The following is a 21,730-nucleotide window of genomic DNA, read 5'->3' as shown; positions in this document are numbered from 1 at the left end:
GGGGAAGATAGATTACGAATGTAAACTTGCGCAAAATATAAAAACAGATAGTAAAAGCTTTTGCCGATATATAAAACGGAAAAGAGTGACTAAAGTAAATGTTGGTCCCTTAGAAGATGAGAAAGGGGATTTAATAATGGGAAATGTGGAAATGGCTGAGACCTTAAACAATTATTTTGCTTCGGTCTTCACAGTGGAAGACACAAAAACCATGCCAAAAATTGCTGGTCACAGGAATGTGGGAAGGGAGGACCTTAAGACAATCACTATCACTAGGGGGGTAGTGCTGGACAGGCTAATGGGACTCAAGGTAGACAAGTCCCCTGGTCCTGATGAAATGCATCCCAGGGTATTAAAAGAGATGGCGGAAGTTATAGCAGATGCATTCGTTATAATCTACCAAAATTCTCTGGACTCTGGGGAGGTGCCATCGGATGGGAAAGCAGCTAATGTAACGCCTCTGTTTAAAAAAGGGGGCAGACAAAAGGCAGGTAACTATAGGCCGGTTAGTTTAACATCTGTCGTGGGGAAAATGCTTGAAGCTATCAGTAAGAAAAAAATAGCGGGACATCTAGATAGGAATAGTGCAATCAAGCAGACGCAACATGGATTCATGAAGGGGAAATCATGTTTAACTAATTTACTGGAATTCTTTGAGGATATAACGAGCATGGTGGATAGAGGTATACCGATGGATGTGGTGTATTTGGATTTCCAAAAGGCATTCGATAAGGTGACACAAAAGGTTACTGCAGAAGATAAAGGTACGCGGAGTCAGAGGAAATGTATTAGCATGGATCGAGAATTGGCTGGCTAACAGAAAGCAGAGAGTCGGGATAAATGGGTCCTTTTCGGGTTGGAAATCGGTGGTTAGTGGTGTGCCACAGGGATCGGTGCTGGGACCACAACTGTTTACAATATACATAGATGACCTGGAAGAGGGGACAAGGTGTAGTGTAACAAAATTTGCAGATGACACAAAGATTAGTGGGAAAGTGGGTTGTGTAGAGGACACAGAGAGGCTGCAAAGAGATTTAGATAGGTTAAGTGAATGGGCTGAGGTTTGGCAGATGGAATGCAATGCAGATGGAAAATGTGAGGTCATCCACCTTGGGAAAAAAAACAGTAAAAGGGAATATTATTTGAATGGGGAGAAATTACAACATGCTGCAGTGCAGAGGGACCTGGGATCCTTGTGCATGAATCCCAAAAAGTTAGTTTGCAGGTGCAGCAGGTAATCAGGAAGGCGAATGGAATGTTGGCCTTCATTGCGAGAGGGATGGAGTACAAAAGCAGGGAGGTCCTGCTGCAACTGTATAGGGTATTGGTGAGGCCGCACCTGGAATACTGCGTGCAGTTTTGGTCACCTTACTTAAGGAAGGATATACGAGCTTTGGAAGGGGTACAGAGACGATTCACGAGGCTGATTCCGGAGATGAGGGGGTTACCTTATGATGATAGATTGAGTAGACTGGGTCTTTACTTGTTGGAGTTCAGAAGGATGAGGGGTGATCTTATAGAAACATTTAAAATAATGAAAGGGATAGACAAGATGGAGGCAGAGAGGTTGTTTCCACTGGTCAGGAAGACTAGAGCTAGGGGGCACAGCCTCAAAATATGGAGGAGCCAATTTAAAACCGAGTTGAGAAGGAATTTCTTCTCCCAGAGGTTTGTGAATCTGTGGAATTCTCTGCCCAAGGAAGCAGTTGAGGCTAGCTCATTGAATATATTCAAATCACAGATAGATAGATTTTTAACCAATAAGGGAATTAGGGGTTATGGGGAGCGGGCGGGTAAGTGGAGCTGAGTCCACGGCCAGATCAGCCATGATCTTGTTAGGTGGCGGGGCAGGCTCGAGGGGCTAGATGGCCTACTCCTGTTCCTAATTCTTATGTTCTTATGTTCTTATGTTCTTATTAATGTTGGGGAAGTCCAGAACCAGGGGTCACAGTCTAAGGATAAGGGGTAAGCCATTTAGAACCGAGATGAGGAGAAACTTCTTCACCCAGAGAGTGGTGAACCTGTGGAATTCTCTACCACAGAAAGTTGTTGAGGCCAATTCAATAAATATATTCAAAAAGGAGTTAGTTGTAGTCCTTACTACTAGGATGATCAAGGGGTATGGCGAGAAAGCAGGAATGGAGTACTGAAGTTGCATGTTCAGCCATGAACTCATTGAATGGCAGTGTAGGCTTGAAGGGCCGAATGGCCTACTCCTGCACCTATTTTCTATGTTTCTACGTTTCTACGTATTGGTTTGTGGGATTGGTGAAGGAGCAGATGTGCTGACATCCGAGGAAATGGCAACACACACTTATCCTATCCCAAGGCTACCGTTTCTGTGGGCTGTTGCAGGAGAGCAGACTGCAGAAGATGAGTGACTCATTGAAAACTCCTTTGCATTCGGTCTACCAATCTGCCAAGGTGGAGCCCAGAGTCCGCATGGCAGTAGTTTGAGCTTCCACCAAAGCTACAAAGGCTGGTGACACTCATCCTTTTGTGAGGGCCTGACTGCCGTGTCCCAGGAGGTGCTGCTGTCATGTGAGATGACACCACACAGGCTGGAAGTTGACTCCTCCACACTTTCAGCCATCATGCAGAAACTCCTTGGCAGGCCTCCCACTACCTCGTACTGCTACTTGTGAAAGACAAGCAGTTTTTGTTTCATATCTGGATCCCTGAAGTCCTCATCTCTGTCCAGTTCAGGACCTCTTCGGCCAACAAGTTGTCCCCAAGTACTTGCTAGGCTGCTCACTGGTGCACGGTGTTTCAACATGTGCAGATCCCTCTGCCTCACTATGAACCACATGGAGTGCCAATGTCTGAGCTTGTGCTTGGGAAGGATGGAGTGTGTGACAGTGCATCCTCAGGGGGCATTGTCTTCCTCTGAGGTGTATTCTGCAGGATCTTCATGCTCCCGAGAATGACCGAGTAGAAAGGGAAAGTGTCAAGTCTTAGGATGAAACTAAGGCAGGAGATTAGCTGGTGACTGGTGTGTATGTATAACATAAATATACTCCTTGTACACTCAATGTACAGTTACATTGGACTACTGGATGTACCTTCACACTGTATACACTATGCTTGTACCACCAGAGGGTGCAACTGGTGGAAACCTAGGGGTCACCTGTACACAACAGGCAACCAGGTATAAAAGGGAGCTCGCCATGCTGTATCCTCACTCAGGAGTTGTAATAAATGGACTAAGGTCACCACAGTTCAAGTACAATACCTTGCCTCGTGGAGTCATTACTAGAGTGCTTATAGGCTTAATAACTGGCGACGAGATTATGAATTTCCACGCGAAAATGGCTAACCTTGGCACGTTTCAACAATTCGTCGATGGGGACAATTGGGAGGCCTTTGTGGAAAGGCTCGACCACTTCTTTATTGCGAACGACCTGGCGGGAGATGACCCGACCTCGCTGGCTGATAAACACAGAGCTATCCTGCTCACCAGTTGTGGGCCCACTGTCTATGGCCTCGTCAGGGACTTGCTAGCCCCAGCGAAGACATGACCAAAACACACGAGGAGCTCGTAACAACTCAAACCAAAAGAGAGCATCCTCACAGCCAGACACCGGTTCTGCACCCAATCGCTGCCAATCTACTGAAAATTAGCCCTCTTAAAATTCAGGACCAAATTAGATTGGCTGCAGCCTTAGATTGGCCAATAAAATTAAATCTAATTATATTATAATCAGAGCTGGGCAGGTGTTCCCCACATGGAGGTTTGATGAGGGGGAAAACTCTCCACTGACTGGAGTCATATCTAGCACAAAGGAAGATGGTTGTGGTTGTTGGAGGTCAATCATCTCAGCCCCAGGACATCACTGCAGGTGTTCCTCAAGGCAGTGTCCTAGGCCCAACTATCTTCAGCTGCTTCATCAATGATCTTCCCTCCATCATAAGGTGAGAAGTTCGGATGTTCGCTGATGATTGCACATTGTTCAGTTCCATTTGCAACTCCTCAGATAATGAAGCAATCCATTCCCGCGTGCAATAAGACCTGGACGCCATTCAGGCTTGAACTGATGTGGCAAGAAACATTTGTGCTACACAAGTGCCAGGCAATGATCATCTGCAACAAGCGAGAGTCTAATCACCGGCCCTTGACATTACCATTGCCCAATCCACCACCATCAACATCCTGGGGTTCACCATTGACCTGAAACTTAAATGGACCAGCCACATAAATACTGAGCAACAAGAGCAGGTCAGAGGCTGGGTATTCTGTGGTGAGTGTCTCACCTCCTGATTCCCCAAAGCCTTTCCACCATCTACAAGGCACAAGTCAGGAATGTGATGGAATACTCCCCACTTGCCTGGATGAGTGCAGCTCCAACAACACTCAAAAAGCTCATCACCATCCAGGATAAAGCATCTCGCTCGATTGGCACCCCATCCACCACCTTAAACATTCACTCCCTCCACCATCGTGGCTGCAGTGTGTATCATCTACAAGATGCACTGAAGCAACTCTCCAAGGCTTCTTCGGCAGCATCTCCCAAACCCACAACCTCTACCACCGAGAAGGACAAAGGCAGCAGGTGCATGGGAACACCATCTCCTGCAAGGTCCCCTCTGTTATGCTCATAATAAATGGTGAGACTGAATACTGTCTGTAATGAGTAAATGTGACCTTAGCTCCTTTATTCAGGTTCCAGAGTGCAGGTACCTCGTGGGTGGCCTGCTTATATACTGTGCTCCCAAGGGATGCTGGGATCCCTTGGGACTCCAACAGGTGGGCCCTCTGGTGGCCAGATGTAATGCAAGTTACAAAGGGTTAAATACATAACATCACTCCCCCATGAAGTCAACAGTACACTTATTTACAAGGTGAGATGATCTGGGGCTTTGCGCTCTCTTGTCGATCGTCTCGGTACAAATGCTGGTGTGGGTGAGTTGGTCAGTTCTTCACTGGACTGTTGGGCAGCCAACCTTGCCGGGCTGCTGGGGATGATGAGTTTGGTTTTGTGGTCAACTGTGATGTCAGTTGCCACATGTGTGTTTGTTGGAAGGTCAAAGTTGGTGATATCCTCTTCAGGTTGTTCGTAGCTGTTGGTGAACCGTAATTTGATTTGGTCCAAATGTTTACTGTGCGTCTGTCCATTGGTTAATTTGACCTGAAACACCCTACTCCGCTCTTTGGCTGTGACCGTGCCAACAAGCCATTTGAGACCATGTCCATAATTGAGCACAAACACAGGATCATTGATCTCAATATCGCGTGACAAATTTGCGCGGTCATGGTACACACTTTGTTGATGCCACTTGCCCTCCATGTGATCATGAAGATCAGGGTGGACAAGAGAGATCCTTGTTTTAAGCACCCTTTTCATGAGCAGCTCAGTTGGGGGAATCCGAGTGAATGAGTGGAGTCTGGTACGGTAGCTGAGCAGCACTCGGGACAACCGGGTCTGCAGGGAACCTTCCAACACACATTTTAAGCTTTGCTTTATGGTCTGAACTGCCCGTTCTGTCTGGCCATTGGATGCGGGCTTGAGTGGGGCAGATGTGACATGTTTGATCCCATTGCGGGTCATGAATTCCTTGAATTCAGCACTGGTGAAGCACGGCCAGTTGTCGCTGACTAGGACATCAGGCAAGCCGTACATGGCAAACGTTGCTTGTAGGCTTTCAATGGCGGCCGTGGATGTGCTTACAGACATTATTGCACATTCAATCCATTTTGAGTAAGCGTCCACGACAACTAAAAACATTTTGCCTAGAAATGGGCCCGCATAGTCTACATGGATCCTTGACTACGGTTTGGATGGCCACGACCACAAACTTAGCGGTACCTCTCTGGGTGCATTGCTCAACTGAGAGCAAGTGTTGCACTGGCGCATGCAAGACTTTAAATCTGAGTCGATGCCTGGCCACCACACTTGAGACCTGGCTAAGGCTTTCATCATTACGATGCCAGGATGGATGTTGTGCAGTTCGCAAATAAATGCGTCTCTGCTTTTCTTGGGCAAGACCACGTGATTGCCCCACAAAATACAGTCCGTCTGCAGGGACAACTTGTCTTTGCGTCTGTGGAACGGCTTAATCGCTTCCTGCATCTCCACTAGGACACTGGACCAGCTCCCATGTAGAACACAGTTTGTTTACCAAGGACAGTAAAGAATCCTGGCTGGTCCAGGTCCTGATCTGGCGGGTCCTTACGGGGGACTTCTCATTCTCAAATGCCTCCATGACCATGAGCAAGTCCGCTGGCTGTGCCATTTCCACCCCGGTGGTGGGCAATGGTAGCTGACTGAGAGTGAATGCACAGTTCTCTGTGTCCGGTCTGTGGCGGATTACATAGTTGTATGCCGACAGCGTGAGCGCCCATCTTAGGATGCATGCACAGGCATTGGTGTTAATCCCTTTGCTCTCAGAGAACAGCGATATGAGCGGCTTGTGGTCAGTTTCAAGCTCGAACTTGAGGCCAAATAAGTACTGGTGCATTTTTTTTACCCCGTAAACGCACGCCAGAGCCTCTTTTTCAACCATGCTGTAGGCCCTTTCAGCCTTGGACAAACTCTTGGATGCATATGAAACCGATTGCAAAATCCCCGAATCATTAGCCTGTTGTAACACACACCCGACCCCGTATGATGACGCATCGCAAGCTAACACTAATCGTTTACATGGATTCTACAGGACAAGCAGTTTGTTAGAACACAATAAATTTCTGGCTTTCTTAAAGGCAGCCTCTTGTGAATTCCCCCATACCCAGTCGTCTCCTTTGCGCAGTAGTGCATGCAGGGGTTCTAGCAGAGTGGATAACCCAGGTAGGAAATTACTGAAATAGTTAAGAAGTCCCAGGAACGACCGCAGCTCCATCATGTTCTGTGGTCGCGGAGCGTTCTTGATGGCCTCCATCCTGGCATCGGTGGGTCTGATACCATCTGCTGCGATTCTCCTTCCTAAGAATTTGCCGTCCTGTGCCAGGAAAACACACTTCGAGCGTTTCAGCCTGAGCCCCGTGCGATCCAACCGACTAAGAACCTCCTCCAAATTCTTCAAGTGCTCCATGGTGTCCCGACTTGTAACCAATATGTCGTCCTGGAAGACCACTGTGCAAGGAACCGACTTTAGCAGGCTCTCCATGTTCTGCTGGAAGATCGCCGCGGCTGACCGAATCCCAAACGGGCACCAGTTGTAGAAAAACAGATCTGTTGATGCAGGTGAGGCCTTTCAAAGACTCCTCCAGCTCCTGCGTCATGTAGGCCGAGGTGAGGTCCAGCTTGGTGAATGTCTTCCCTCCAACCAGGGTCGCAAATAGCTCGTCTGCCTTGGGTAGCGGGTACTGGTCCTGCAGCGAAAAATGGTTAATCGTTACTTTATAGTCCCCACAAATTCTAATCGTACCGTCCTCCTTGAGTACCGGGACAATTGGACTGGCCCAATCATTGAATTCCACCGATGCGATGATGCCTTCACGTTGTAGTCTGTCCAGCTCAATTTTCACTTTTTCACGCATCATGTACGGTACCGCCCGAGCCTTTGGCGGATGGGTCGCGTACCGGGAACCAAATGGATCTGCACTTTCGCCCCCAAGAAGCTTCCGATGCCTGGCTCGAATAACGATGGGAACTTGCTTAGAACCTGGGCACATGAGGCGTCATCAACGGACGAAACCGCTCGAATGTTGTCCCAGTTCCAGCGGATTTTCCTCAGCCAGTTTCTGCCAAACGTGGGGCCATCCCCTGGCACAATCCACAGCGGGAATTCGTGTGCTGCTCCATCATAGAAGACTTTGACTTCTGCACTGCCAATTACAGGGATTAGTTCCTTGGTGTAAGTCCTCAGTTTAGTGTGAATGGGGCTGAGCTTGGGCCTGTGTGCCTTCTTTCCCCACAGCCTGTCGAAGGCTTTTTTACTCATTATGGACTGCCGTTCAGTTCAACTTTCAACATTATTGGTGGGCATTTCGTCATGAACATGTGTACCCCGTACACTTCTGCCTCCTCCGTATGAATTTCCAACTCAGTCTGATCCACTGTGGATCGATCTTCCTCTGCAACATGGTAATTTGCAGGGTTTGCAGGGATTGCAGCTCACCTGCACATTCGTTGGAGGTGTCCCATTGTTCTGCAACCATTGCACGCAAAGTGCTTAAAGAGGCATTGATGGGGCCGATGATCACCTCCGCAGCGCCAACAGGGTGTTAACTACCTCGCATTAACAGATGATGGCAGACTCTGGGTCAGTTGAGGTCGGGCCACAGCAGCCAGCGTGTACGTTCTGCCATGTACATTTCTGCTCAAAACCGACATTATTCTATGCACAGTACTGGCCAAAACTTCTTTGTTCTGTGAAATCTGCTTGGTGTTGTAGCTGGTGGACATAAATGCCTGGGCTATCATTATGGCTTTACTCAAATTCGGAGTTTCTACAGTCAACAAGCGAAGGATTGTCTCACGTCCGATGCCCAGTACAAAAAAGTCTCTGGGCATTTGTTCTAGGAATCCCTCAAACTCACAATGTCCTGTGAGGCGCCTTAGTTCGGCGACGTAGCTCGCCAATTTCTGGCCCTCCGACCGTTGACACGTGTAGAACTGATATCTCGTCATCAAAACGCTTTCCTTAGGATTTAGGTGCTCCCGGACCAGTGTACACAATTCTTCATAGGATTTCTCTGTTGGTTTTGCCGGGGCCAGGAGATTCTTCATGAGGCCATAGGTTGTTGCCCCACAGACAGTTAGGAGGATCGCCCTTCATTTGGTGGCGTTCTCATCCCCTTACAGCTCATTGGCCTCGAAGTATTGGTTTGTCTCTCCACGAAGGCCTCCCAATCGTCCCCTCCTGAGAACTTCTCCAGGTTGCCAACTGTTCTTTGCATTTTCGCGCAGTTGTTCGCTACCTCGTCGCCAATTGTTATGCTCATAATAAATGATGAGACTGAGTACTGTGTGTAATGAGCAAGTGTGACCTTAGCTCCTTTATTAAGGTTCCAGAGTGCAGGTACTTCGTGGATGGCCTGCTTATATACTGTGCTCCCAAGGGATTCTGGGATCCCTTGGGATTCCAACAGGTGGGCCCTCTGGTGGTCAGGTGTAATGCAAGTTACAAAGGGTTAAATACGTAACACCCTCCAAGTCACACACCATCCTGACTTGGAAATATATTGTCGTTCCTTCATTGTTGCTGGGTCAAAATCCTGAAACTCCCTCCCTAACAGCACTGTGGGAGTACCTTTACTACAGGGATTGCAGCAGTTCAAGAAGGCAGCTCACCACCACCTTGTCAAGGGCAATTAGGAATGGGCAATAAATGCTGGCCTTGCTAGCGATGCTCACATCCCAGGAATGAATAAAAAAAACATTTTTGCTGCTAATATTATGCAAAAACTTAGGACTAACCTACACACCCATACACAATAGTCTATGAAAGTAAACTAATTCAAAGTCATTTGTATAGATTCCTCATCAAGCCAAGAGCTCCATTACCCCATCTGGCCTTGTTTGTACCAGTAGTTATGCTGTCTTTACCCCCGACATCTATTTTATATGTAGTCAACTGTGTTTGACCTGCCTAAATGCAAATACAAACTCACTGAAAGCTGCTTGTGTTAATTACTCAGACAGCAGTGAGAGAGAAAATCCAATGAGAGAAAGAAAATGAAATGGAAGATTGTTTAATCTGAGAAAAAAACAATGGATTGGATTGAAAAATATATATAACAGGAGCCGGACTTTGGGGAAATAAGAACTAAAACCGATCGATAGATAAAAGATGCATATTGCTTCGGCTTGGTCCCTGTGTTGAGTTTATTTTTCTTGCAAAGGTAAATTCAGAGACAACGTTCAGACTCTTAAAACAAAAAAAAGTCAACGGGAATAAAACGATGAAGCTTTTGATCATTGATCGCTGAACACAGAGATTAAGGCCGAGAAATTCGGATCATTTGCGCCTCCATTTAGCGCCCCCCTGGTGGCGCAAACGACGCCACTAATGACTCCCGCTAAAATCAGTGGTGACCCATTGCGCCTCGCTCCACCGGCAATGCTGATGTCATCACTGTGCGCAGCGCCCTGTTAACACCTCGGGCACTAAATTGGGTATCGTCCCCAGCAACTGCGCCGGGCGATGGCAGCAACAGCTTCAGGGGATGCGTACTGGGCAGCCGGCCACTCGCGGGGCGAAACTTAAAGGGGAGGTGTGCTGCGGTTAAAAAAAAAACTCAGATTTTTTTTCTACACCCCACTGGCGCTTTGAACGCAGGATCCATGCCGCGATCGGTCAGTGCGGCACTCTGCTTGAGGGCTGTTGGCACAGCACCTCCATTCCCCAGTGGTCAAGGGAGACCCTTTTGTTGCTGCAGAGTTTTCAGCTTGGGCCCTTCTCATTAATTAAAGGAAGAGCTCTTCCTACGTGACAGTACTACCTGGCCTAGTGCCTAGCTCTGCGTCCTGCTCCTGACCCGTCCGCCCCGCTACCAGCCCAGAAAGGAAGTGGAGCACTTTATTTTGCCCTCCATTTCCTTTCGAAGGTGGTAACCCCAATATCTCCCCGTAAAAGTGTGGAAATGGTCAGCAGCAAGCTGAGTGAATGAATGAAGGAGGGGGAAGTGCGTGTTTCCCTCCCAAAGAAAATGATTGATAAAAACAGGCACATTTTAAAAGCAAGTTTTAGAGAGGATCCAACTAATCCAACCTTTATCTGTTTTTAAAAGCAGAGGTGGACCGGTTTTGATAAACTTGAAGGAAACAGTAAATTGTAGTGTGTGGGGACAGGAAAAGGTTTGCATTTGAGTAATATATATATATATATAGAGAAAACAATTGGAGCGGCTTTGCTGAGGATATTTCTGGTGATTGAAGAAAGATCACCGAGGAAAACATAGCAGTTTGATAAGTTTTTTAAAATGACACTTACTGTAGCCGGGAGAGACGAATTCACGGTGTAACCAATTCTGGGACTCGTACATCAGACTTTCTAGTTATAAATGAGGATCTATATCGTCTAATTATTTTTGGGAGACCCCTTGAAACCATTTCACAGAACCCTCGGGGCCTGCGGACCCTCAGTTGAGAACCCCTGCTTTAGATTACGCGCAGTGTAATTTTCTGAGCTGATAGCTGCAAGTGTGCAATTGAGCGACGGTGTGTCTTTATCATCACTGTCTTCCTGTTCTTCCAGCACTGCCTGGGCAGGCTACAGTTCTTGGGTAGCTGAGATGAAAAAGGGTAAAGGGTTGGGTTGTGGTGAGGGGAGGGGAGAACGTACGAGGTGCCTGCTTACACCATATATAGCTTGTAAGTCAGAAGAGGGTTAGGGATGAAGGAGAAGTGGGATGTGAGAAGGAAGATTAGGTATGAGGATACCGTATCTTCAGTGGCTTCATTCCCACCAGTGGCTACAGCCTCAACAATGGCCCTTCCCATAATGGCCAGTACCTTCTCCTTCATGGGGGTTCGAACATGCAGACGCATTTCTCCCCCTCCAGTTAGTTCTTGCTGCCTCCGGTTGTGTGCCACCTTCTCCTGCAATAGGGAGGAAAGTGTGTTAGTGAGTGTGGTGCAATCTGTTTGGGTGATGTGGCTGTCATGGTTGAATAGCTGCCAGCATGTGCAAACTGTGAGATGTGGGTGTGAGGCTTGCAATAGTGCTAAGTATGTGAGAGTGAGGTGAAACATATGAATGTTAGGAATGAGTCCCGATCGATAGAGATTGTTGGTCGGTGAGTGATGAGGGTGTGGTGAATTGAGCAGTTTGTAGGATATGACATTTGATGATGCACTCACTGACCTTGACCACTCGTGTGAGGTCATTAAACATCTTCTGGCACTATATCCAGGTCCTTCAAGCTACACTCCTTGCATTAACCTCCGCGGCTATCCGTTCCCACTACCTTTGTATCATATGTTTCGAGAGCCTGCCCTCCCTGAGGATAAAGGACATCTCTCCTCCTTGCCACCTCCTCCACCAAGACCTCCAGTGCAGCGTCCGAAAACCTGGGGCCCGCTCACTCCCACGATCAGCCAGTCTATTCTCTTTCTCAGATCAGATTCAGTTACAGAATGACTCCCAGCACCTGCTCCAGCTACAATGCACCTCCTCTTTAAGAGGTACAGGCTAGCTTTAAGTAGTGCAAGTTAACAACGATATTGCGGCCCCCTGCTGATGCGAGCAGTCAATGAACAGCACGAGGAGCACTGGCTGCATGCAGAAATCATTAAAATGAGGAGGCAGCACAAAGTCGACGTGCTGCCTGCATTCCACTCAATTGGGTATCGCGATTCCCACGCCTGTTTTCCGGGGCTAACCAGTTTAACCCTCACCGTCTTCACCGTCTTCAATCTCTGTCAAAAACACCATTCCTTAGCCACCGACTCCAGCCCTCTCCCTAGCCATTTTCATGATGCTGAATGAAACAGTTTGCAAATGTGGTGTAGTACTTAACCCCGAAATGAGCTTACAACCATGTAGCCATGGCATCACTAAGACCGCCTATTTCCACCTCCGTGACAGCGCCTGACTCCACTCCTGCCTCAGCTGCTGCTGAAATCCTCATCCATGCCTTTGTTACATCTAGATCTGACTATTCCAATGCACTCCTGGTCAGCCTCCGATCTTCCGCCCTCCATAAACTTAGGGGTAGAAATTGCCCTCCACCGGAAACGGGGCGCATCAACCGTGTTTGAGGTGTTCTGGCCGCCGTAAAGGATGGAGCGGCCTATCTGGAGAAATTCAGCAGCTCGGGGTGTTTTTTCCAGTGGGGCGGAAGTAGATCATCAAGGGGGCGGAAGTGGGAGCGGAGCAGAGTGCCCGTCACTACCGGTTGGAAGTGGGGGAGGGACGGAGTGTCCACTGATGACATCATCGTGCTGGCGTGTCACAATGTCTCTCCCCTTCAGTTAAAGGGGAGAGCTGCTGCGAACCCTGCACTTATTTCAGTTAGGTCCACCGGGCCACCAGGGAGGGTTTCGGCCGGGCCAGCAGCCTGCCACTCAAGACGGGGTGCTAGGCTGCCTATTGGCGGCCTGGCAGAACCCAGTGGCATAATTGTTGGCCTGACCCGGCAGTTGGCCGACAAAAAAAAATAATACGGTGGCCGCGGCAGTGCGCCCTCCCCTTTAAGAATGGCCGCGCTGCCACATCACACAGAGTGTACCGACAGTAAAAGCTGTCGGGAACACCGGCCTGCGGCAATGCTGCTCCGGCGGGGCAATTTCAGGTAAGGGCCAATTTGGCGAGGGGGGTCCCTGCCAGACGGTAAGTTGTCAGCGTGTGCACGCCGCGGCGGGAAAATGGACGGGGTGATCTCGGAGGAAAGGCAATTTCTAAAATGGCGTCCCCTCCACGGAAACCCGGCGGCCATTCCCCCGCTTTCTGGCGGCCAGAGGCCTCAACGAAAGGGCCAATTTCAGCCCCTTAATCTCAAGTAAATGGAGGGTGGAAGATGAGTGGCCTGCCAGGAGTGTATTGAAATAATGAAGTCTCGAGGTAACAAAGGCACGGATGAGGTTTAACAATCAGCACTATACAACTGTAACATTCATAACTCTGCTTGTGGATCCTTCTTTTAATCACTTTTAGCAATGAAGAGAGAGGTATTTTTGTGATTTTTTTTTTACTGTGTGCAATTTGCCAACCAGTACACAAAAAGCTCCTGTTTAATCACCAGCAAAATAATTATGTTCTGAATGCTCCTAATTCCCAGCTTCACCATGTAGTTTAACCAGCAGCGTGACATTGTAATCTCATGTCAAAGCTGTTAACAATCTCACCAATGCAGTTAATTCAGGGCAGTCGGAAACAGCCACCTTGAATCTTATTTCGATTGAGTGGATGAAATAAAAAGAACTTGCTGGTGTGAAAACATTTGTTAACTTAGAATGTAAAGGCCTAGAAATTCGATTGTGTAGTGCCCATGGTTTGGGCATCACAAGTGCCTTTTTTGGACGAAAATGCCGTCCAAGCAGCACATGCACATTTCTGCCGCGAGCCTTCTTGTTGAGGGCGGTAACGTCGGCGTTGCAAGCGTGTGCCAAGAGTATGTAGCATCGGCAGATTGTGGTGCCAGAGTGCAAGTTGTGCAGAGTGCTGATTTCATGCCAGCACTGCTGTTTTCATCCTCAACGCTGGAAGTAAGGCCCTGTGTTAACCTCGCACAGCTGAACATGCGTTTAGTAGCTGCATGGACCCTCTACTAACAATATTTAAAAAGATCATCAACCAATCTCAGGTCAGTTGCTGATTAATTTCTACTGGCTCTGTGTACGTTTGTGGAAGTGTTTGCCACTTTCTAGTGTTGTTTAAAGTTGGTGAGGTGACAGGGAATGGTGCGGCAAGTGAAGGAGGCTTCAAAGGTTCAGTTACTCCCAGTCATAGTTGCTCCAGTTGTCATTGTAATATAGTTCCAGCTAGGTGACTACTGATCCACCTAGTGGACTACTGTGGTAATGCAGCCATTGCTGTAAATACAATAAAAAGGCATCAGGTGACAGGTCACCTGATAAGTTCCTGGAGTTAACAGCCATCTTAAAGTCTGTGTGTTTGTGAGGTCGTAAAGAATATATCACATTGGCGAGGAGGATAGGATAATCGGATTCCTTAGCTGAAATTTTTGTTGGTGGATGATTCCAGCCAAACAACAGAGAGACTAGAGAGGTCCTTTGTTTGCTGAACAGCTAAAAATCCAAGGTAAATTACAAGCACACTTGGCTGAACTGCCAGAGTCCAGATGGCCGGGCCTATGGGAATAATAGGCCGCTTAGGTGAATTTCATCGTGACAGTGAAACTTTTGGAGCATATGTGGAGTGTGGCTAGAAATGTTATTCACCGCGAATAGTATCATTGAAGTTCCCGATAATGAAAACCGTAACCGGGTGGTGTTGGAAAGAAAATGGACTATTTTCCTAACTGAAGCGGGCCCCGAGGTATATGAAACCCTGAAAAATTTGCTAGTTCTCATCAAGTCAAAGGAAAGATATGTGGTCCTCGCACATATTTGGTCAAGATGTTTGATCATGGACAGGTTAGGTTTGTTCATATTGATCATATTTTACCTACAGATGTGGAAGGAGTTGAAAGTTGGAATGATTCTATTATTTATGACGCATCAGATAGTTTTGTTACAAGTAGAGTATCAGTAGCATATCCTACATCAGATGCACTAGAAACAAGTCCAAGAGAAAGTCAGAATTTAAGTCTGAGCCTGAGTCAGGCAGACAAACAGTCTGAAGAAGAGAGTTCAAATGTAGATCAAGGGCATTCCTTGGAGACAAATTCTCCTCAGGATCAGCTGAGAATGAGTCTAATTTCGACACCATGCTTGGAAGGTTCTGTTCGAGAGCGAAGGTATCCTCTTTGAAACAGAAAACCTATGGTTAAGTTTGATTTATAAATATGGCAAAATAAGTCTATATCTTTTGTTATGTATAACCATGCAACTTATGTATGATGATTGTTTGTTATAATTACTTCTTCATTAAGGAGGGAGATGTGTAATATAGTTCCAGCTGGGGGACTACTGCTCCACCTAGTGGACTACTGTGGTATTGCAGCCATTGATGTAAATACAATAAAATCATCATCATCATCATCATAGGCAGTCCCTCGGAATCGAGGAAGACTTGCTTCCACTCTTAGAATGAGTCCTTAGGTGGCTGAACAGTCCAATACGAGAGCACAGTCCCTGCCACAGGTGGGGCAGACAGTCGTTGAGAGTAAGAGAGGGTGGGACAGGTTTGCTGCACGTTCCTTCCGCAGCCTGCGCTTGTCTTCCTCATGTACTTGCTGACGAGTCTCGAGGTACTTAGCACCCTCCCGGATCCGCTTCCTCCACCCAGGGTGGTCTTCGGCTGGAGACTCCTAGGAGTGTACTTTACCAGGGAGGCGTTGAGGATGTCCTTGTAATATTTCCTTTGTCCACCTTTGGCTCGTTTGCCATAAAGGAATTCCGAGTAGATCGCTTGTTTCAGGAGTCTCGTGTCTGGCATGCGGATGACGTGGTCCGCCCAGTGGAGCTGATCAAGTGAGGTTAGTGCTTCAATGCTGGGGATGTTGGCCTGGATGAGGATGCTAATGTTAGTGCATTTCTTCTGCCAGGGAATTTGTAGGATCTTGCGAAGACATCGTTGGTGGCATTTTCTCCAACGACTTGAGGTGTCTACTGTACATGATCCATGTCTCTGAGCCATACAGGAGGGTGGGTATTACTACAGCTCTGTAGACCATGAGCTTGGTGGTAAATTTGAGGGCCTGGTCTTGAAACACTCTTTTCCTCAGGCTACCGAAGGCTGCGCTGGCGCACTGGAGGCGGTGTTGAATCTCCTCATCAATGTCTGCTTTTGTTGATAAGAGGTTCCCAAGATATGGAAAATGGTCCACGTTGTCCAGGGCTGCGCCGTGGATCGTGATGACTGGGGGGCAGTGGTCTGCGCTGCGGACAGGCTGGTAGAGGATCTTTGGCTTACGGATGTTTAGCGTGAGGCCCATACTTTCGTACGCCTCACTAAATACGTTAACAATGCCCTGGAGTTCAGTCTCTGAGCGTGCGCAGACGCAGGCGTCGTCTGCGTACTGTAGCTCGACGACAGAGGTTGGGATAGTCTTGAACCTCGCCCGGAGACGGCGAAGGTTGAACAGCTTCCCACTGGTTCTGTAGTTTAGTTCCACTCCAGCGGGGAGCTTATTGACTGTGGGGTGGAGCACGGCAGCGAGGAAGATTGAGAAGAGGGTTGGGGCAATGACACAGCCCTGTTTGACCCCGGTCCGGACATGAATTGGGTCTGTAATAGATCCGTTGGTAAAGATCACGGCCTGCATGTCATCGTGGAACAGGCGGAGGATGTTAATGAACTTTTGGGGGGCATCCGAAACGGAGGAGGACGCTCCATAGTCCCTCGCGGTTGACAGGTAAGGTCGAAGAAGACCATGTATAAGGGCTGGTGCTGGTCCCTGCATTTTTCCTGCAGCTGTCGTGCTGTAAAAACTATGTCCATTGTGCCCCATAGGGGACGGAATCCGTACTGTGACTCCAGGAGGAGCTCCTTGGCCACAGGGAGAAGGCGGTTGAGGAGGATTCTAGCGACAACTTTCCCAGTGGCTGATAGCAGGGAGATTTCTCCGTAATTGCCGCAGTCGGACTTGTCCCCTTTATTGAAGATGGTCACAATCACTGCATCTCTGAGATCTCCCGGCATGCTCTCCTCCCTCCAGATGAGAGAGATGAGGTCGTGTATTTGTGCCAACAGCGCCGCTCCACCATATTTTAGTGCCTCAGCAGGGATTCCATCTGCTCCTGTAACCTGGTTCTTGAGCTGTCTTATGGCTTTTCCTACCTCGTGCAACGTTGGAGTTTCACTGAGGTGGTGGCGGGTCGCATGCTGCGGGATGGAGTCGAGAACACTCGAGTCAAAGTCAGAGTCTCGGTTGAGGAGATCTTCAAAGTGCTCCTTCCAGCGGGCCCTGATTACCTCGGTGTCCTTGATGAGCGTTTCCCCGTTCTTGGCCAGTAGTGGGGTGGGGCCTTGGGAGTTTGGACCGTAGATAGCCTTGACTGTGATGAAAAATCCTCACACACCATGGCTGTCGGCAAATTGTTGTATCTCCTGCGCTTTCTCCATCCACCATCTGTTCTTTAGGTCCTGAGTTTTTTGTTGGACCTCAGCCTTGAGCCGTCTCTAATGCTGCTTTGCAGCTCCCGAGTTGGGTTGCTGCTTAAGGCTCAGAAATGCTCTGTGCTTGCGATCTATTAGTTCTTGGATCTCCTGATCATTCTCATCAAACCAGTCCTGGTGTTTTCTGGTTGAGTGGCCAAGTGTCTCTTCTCAGGCACTGCTTATGGAGGCCTAGAGGGCAGACCAAGCACTGTTGGCATTCTGCGTCTCAGGGTCATCAAGGCACGCCAAGTTAGCTGTGAGACCCTGGCTGTAAAGGGCTGCGTCTTTAAGCGCCCCGGCATTGACTTTTTTGCGGCACTGCTTCTGCTGTCCCCTCCGCTTTGAGGATGTCAATGATGGATCGGATTAGGTGGTGGTCCATCCAGCAGTCGTCAGCTCCTGTCATGACGCGGGTGATGCGCACATCCTTGCGATCCCTGGCTCGGACGATGACATAGTCAAGCAGGTCCCAGTGTTTGGAGCGAGGGTATTGCCACGATGCCTTGTATTTGTCCCTCTGGCGGAACAAGGTGTTGGTGATGAGGAGTTCATGTTCTAGGCATTTTGTCAGGAGTAGGTTACCACTGGAGTTGGCTTTCTCTACCCCCTCTCTGCCAATCATGCCTCCCCAGAGGGCTGTGTCTTTGCTGACCCTGATGTTGAAGTCACCGAGGAGGATCAGTTTGTCGTCTGCGGGGCTGTGGGACAAGGATTTTTCAAGGCTGGAGTAAAAACTCTTTTTGGTCTCGTCCATTGCTTCGAGTGTTGGGGCGTATGCACTGATGACTGTGGCACACTGGTTCTGGGATAGGGTGAGTCGAAGAGTCATGAGGCATTTATTAACCCCGCAGGAGGAGTCTTTGAGGCGGTTGACCAGCTCATTTCTGATGGCGAAGCCGACTCCGTGAAGGCGGCGTTCTTCCTCTGATTTCCCTTTCCAGAAAAAGGTGGAATCTCCACCATGTTCCGTGAGCTGGCCTTCCCCTGCCCGCCGGGTCTCGCTTAGTGTGGTGATGTTAATGTCGAAGCGTCAAAGTTCCCGGGCAACTATGGCGGTGCAGCGTTCCGGCCTGTCGCTGTTGGAGTTGTCCATAAGGGTCCTGACGTTCCAGGTCTCGAACTTCATTTTGAAGGGGTGAAAGATGCCTGTGCGCGAGTTCTTTTAACAATAAAAAGGCATCAGGTGACAGGTCACCTGACAAGTTCCTGGAGTTAACAGCCATCTTAAAGTCTGTGTGTTTGTGAGGTGGTAAAGAATATATGAGTCATCCCCCTTGGGCTGCAGTGTGACAGGTAGATGGAGCAGAGGTAGTGAAGAAGAGGACAAGCTGCTTACAGAGGGAGGAGGAGGAAAGAAGAAAGAAATACTTGCATTTATATAGCACCTTTCATGACCACCAGATTTCTCAAAGCACTTTACAGCCAATGAAGTACTTTTGGAGTGCAGTCACTGTTGTAATGTAGGAAATGCGGCAAGCAATTTGTGCACACGCAAGCTCCCACAAACAGCAATGTGATAAGGATCAGATAATCTGTTTTGTTTAATGTTGATTGGGGGAGAAGGGCTCTCAGCAGGAGGCCTTACCAACGAGGGTTTTCTGAGAGCAATTCTCTTAACTCAGCCTGAGCCAGGAGCAGTGTGTGAGCCGTCTGCGCTTTACGAAGGAGATGCTCACAGAACTCTGCTACCTTTTGTAACCAGACCTGCAACCTCATTCCAGGGCAAGGACAGTGATGCCAGTGGCTGTGAAGATGGCCCTGAATTACTTCGCATTGGGATCCTTTCAGGCTGGAGAAGGCGACATCTGTAACATCTCCCAGTTTGCCTTCTACTGCTGCATAAGAGAGATATCAGATGCTCTTTATGCCAGGAGAGGGGCTTCATTGTCTTCTCTCTGACCAGAGAGAAGCAGGTGGAGCATGTACGTGGCTTTGCCAGGATAGTGGGCTTCCCCATGGTGCAGGGCGCCATCGACTGCATGCACGTGATTTTGAAGGCACCGTATCTAAATGCTGAGATATACCACAACCACAATCGCAGTTGGTGTGCGGCCGTGCCCAGCACATTATGGTGGTGAATGTCTGGTATCCTGGCAACAGTCATCTTCCTTTTATTCTGCACCAGTCCACTATTCCCTCAGTCTTTGAGCCATCAAGACAAACCAGAGTGGTACTCGGCAAAAAGGGCTATCTGCTGACCAACTGGCTCAAGACTCTGCCTTGCAACACAACCACAATTGGGAAACACGCGTACAATGAGAGCCACACTGCCTCATGGAATCTGATAGAGCAGACCATTGGTATACTTGAACAACGCTTCCACTGCCTGGTCCGTTCTGGAGGAGTCCTGCAGTACTCACCCAAACACGTTTCAAGATTCGTTGTGGTCTGCTGCATGCTCCACAACCTCGCCATCATGAGAGCCCAACCCTTGCCACTGGGCATCCGGCAACCAGCTAAGAAGGAGGAGGAGAAGCAGAAGGAAGGAAGCAAGCCAGACAGCCCCTTTCTGCTCAGGCTGTCCGTGATTGACTCATCTGACAGTGGTGCCAGTGCACGTAACCCCAAATCCCCATTCAACAATAGTCCCACACCTCAAGTTCCGTCTGTTACTGACCATCACAGTGGCCACAATGCTGAAATAAAAGTCACCACAAAAGGAACATTCCAATCCAATTTTATCCATCAATGCATCCAATATAACCTAACAAAGTCAACTAATCACCCTGTGCATTCCCTTTAGTGATGTCTTCCATGTGCCTTTGCCTGCTCCTACGCAGTGCTACCCCAGTGGCTGAAGCGTGGCTGGTGGAAGGCCGCTGACTCTCAGTGGGAGAGACGGGAGTTCGACCTCGAACACGTCTGGGCTGACAAGGCCCAGCTGCGGAGTGCACCATCTCAGCATGGATGGCAGCAGTCTGGGCTGCCAGGCTGACAGGCAACAGCAAGGGCACTGATGGGGTGGCCATGGTGGGAGGACAAATGCCATCATCCTGAGAGAGGACAGCAGGTTCGTGCTCCATGGAGCCATGATCACTCCCCCAGGGCGGCACCTTAGTCTTTCCAGTCATCTGTTGGAGGACAGATTGCAGGACTGCTGTGACACCCTGCAAGCCCCTTTCCACACAGGTAAATGCAGCCACGATGGCAGCAGTCTGAGCTTCCATGACGGAAGCCTGAGCTTCCATTGCAGCACTCAGACATTGGGTGGCATGTGCTGGTGCTGCAAAGGAAGCTGAGACATCGGCCATCAGACCTTGCATCATGGTTGGTCCACAAGTGTGCTAATGGATCTACTCATCCCTTCCATGCTGGAAATCATGGTCTCCAAGCTCTGTGCAAAGCCCTGTGCAAGTTTGGTGCTGGACTCCTCCATGCTCCTTGACATTGCACTCAGGCTTTCTGGCAGGTCTGCCAATGCACCAAGCATTTCAATGTGCATATCCGTTAGCGTTCTTCTGTAAGCCATCTCATAGAAGTCCCCTTCTGAGTCCTCTGCAGCAGAACTAGTGTACGACCTTGCCCTCCGGGGAGTTGGCTCCTAAGCTACCCTTTCCCTCTGTCCTGGTTGCAGCTCACTTGTGCCTTGTGACTCACCACATGCAGATCTTGCCTCTAAGCTACCTTCTAAACTCTGTGCAGAGAGGGTGTTTCATCTTCTTCGTCATTCTCTCTCTTCTTGAACCACTGACTGGGCAGGTTGGAATTCTGGATCCCTGAAATGAGAAAAACACAAAGATAGGGTTGTGGCGACGGGAGGAGGGAAAGCAAGAGGTGCAGGCTTACATTCAAAAGTCTTCTATCGGCATATAACCAATAAACGGGTAGTAAAAGGAAGGGTGGGGCCACATAGGGACCAAAGAGGAGACCTACGCATGGAGGCGGAGGCCATGGCTAAGGTACTAAATGCATACGTTGCATCTGTCTTTACCATGGAAGAAGATGCTGCCAAAGTCATAGTGAAAGAGGAAGTAGTGGAGATACTGGATGGGATAAAAATTGATAAAGAGGAGGTATTAGAAAGGCTGTCAGTACCTAAAGTTGATAAGTCACCAGGACCGGATGGGATGTATCCTAGGATGCAGAAGGAGGTTAAGGAAGAAATCGTGAAGGTACAGGCCAC

The sequence above is a fragment of the Pristiophorus japonicus genome, chromosome 9 (assembly GCF_044704955.1).
Source record: "Pristiophorus japonicus isolate sPriJap1 chromosome 9, sPriJap1.hap1, whole genome shotgun sequence".
NCBI classification, from domain to species: domain Eukaryota; kingdom Metazoa; phylum Chordata; class Chondrichthyes; family Pristiophoridae; genus Pristiophorus; species Pristiophorus japonicus.
The sequence above is the reverse complement of the archived record's forward strand: the minus strand, read 5'-3'. Positions refer to the sequence as shown.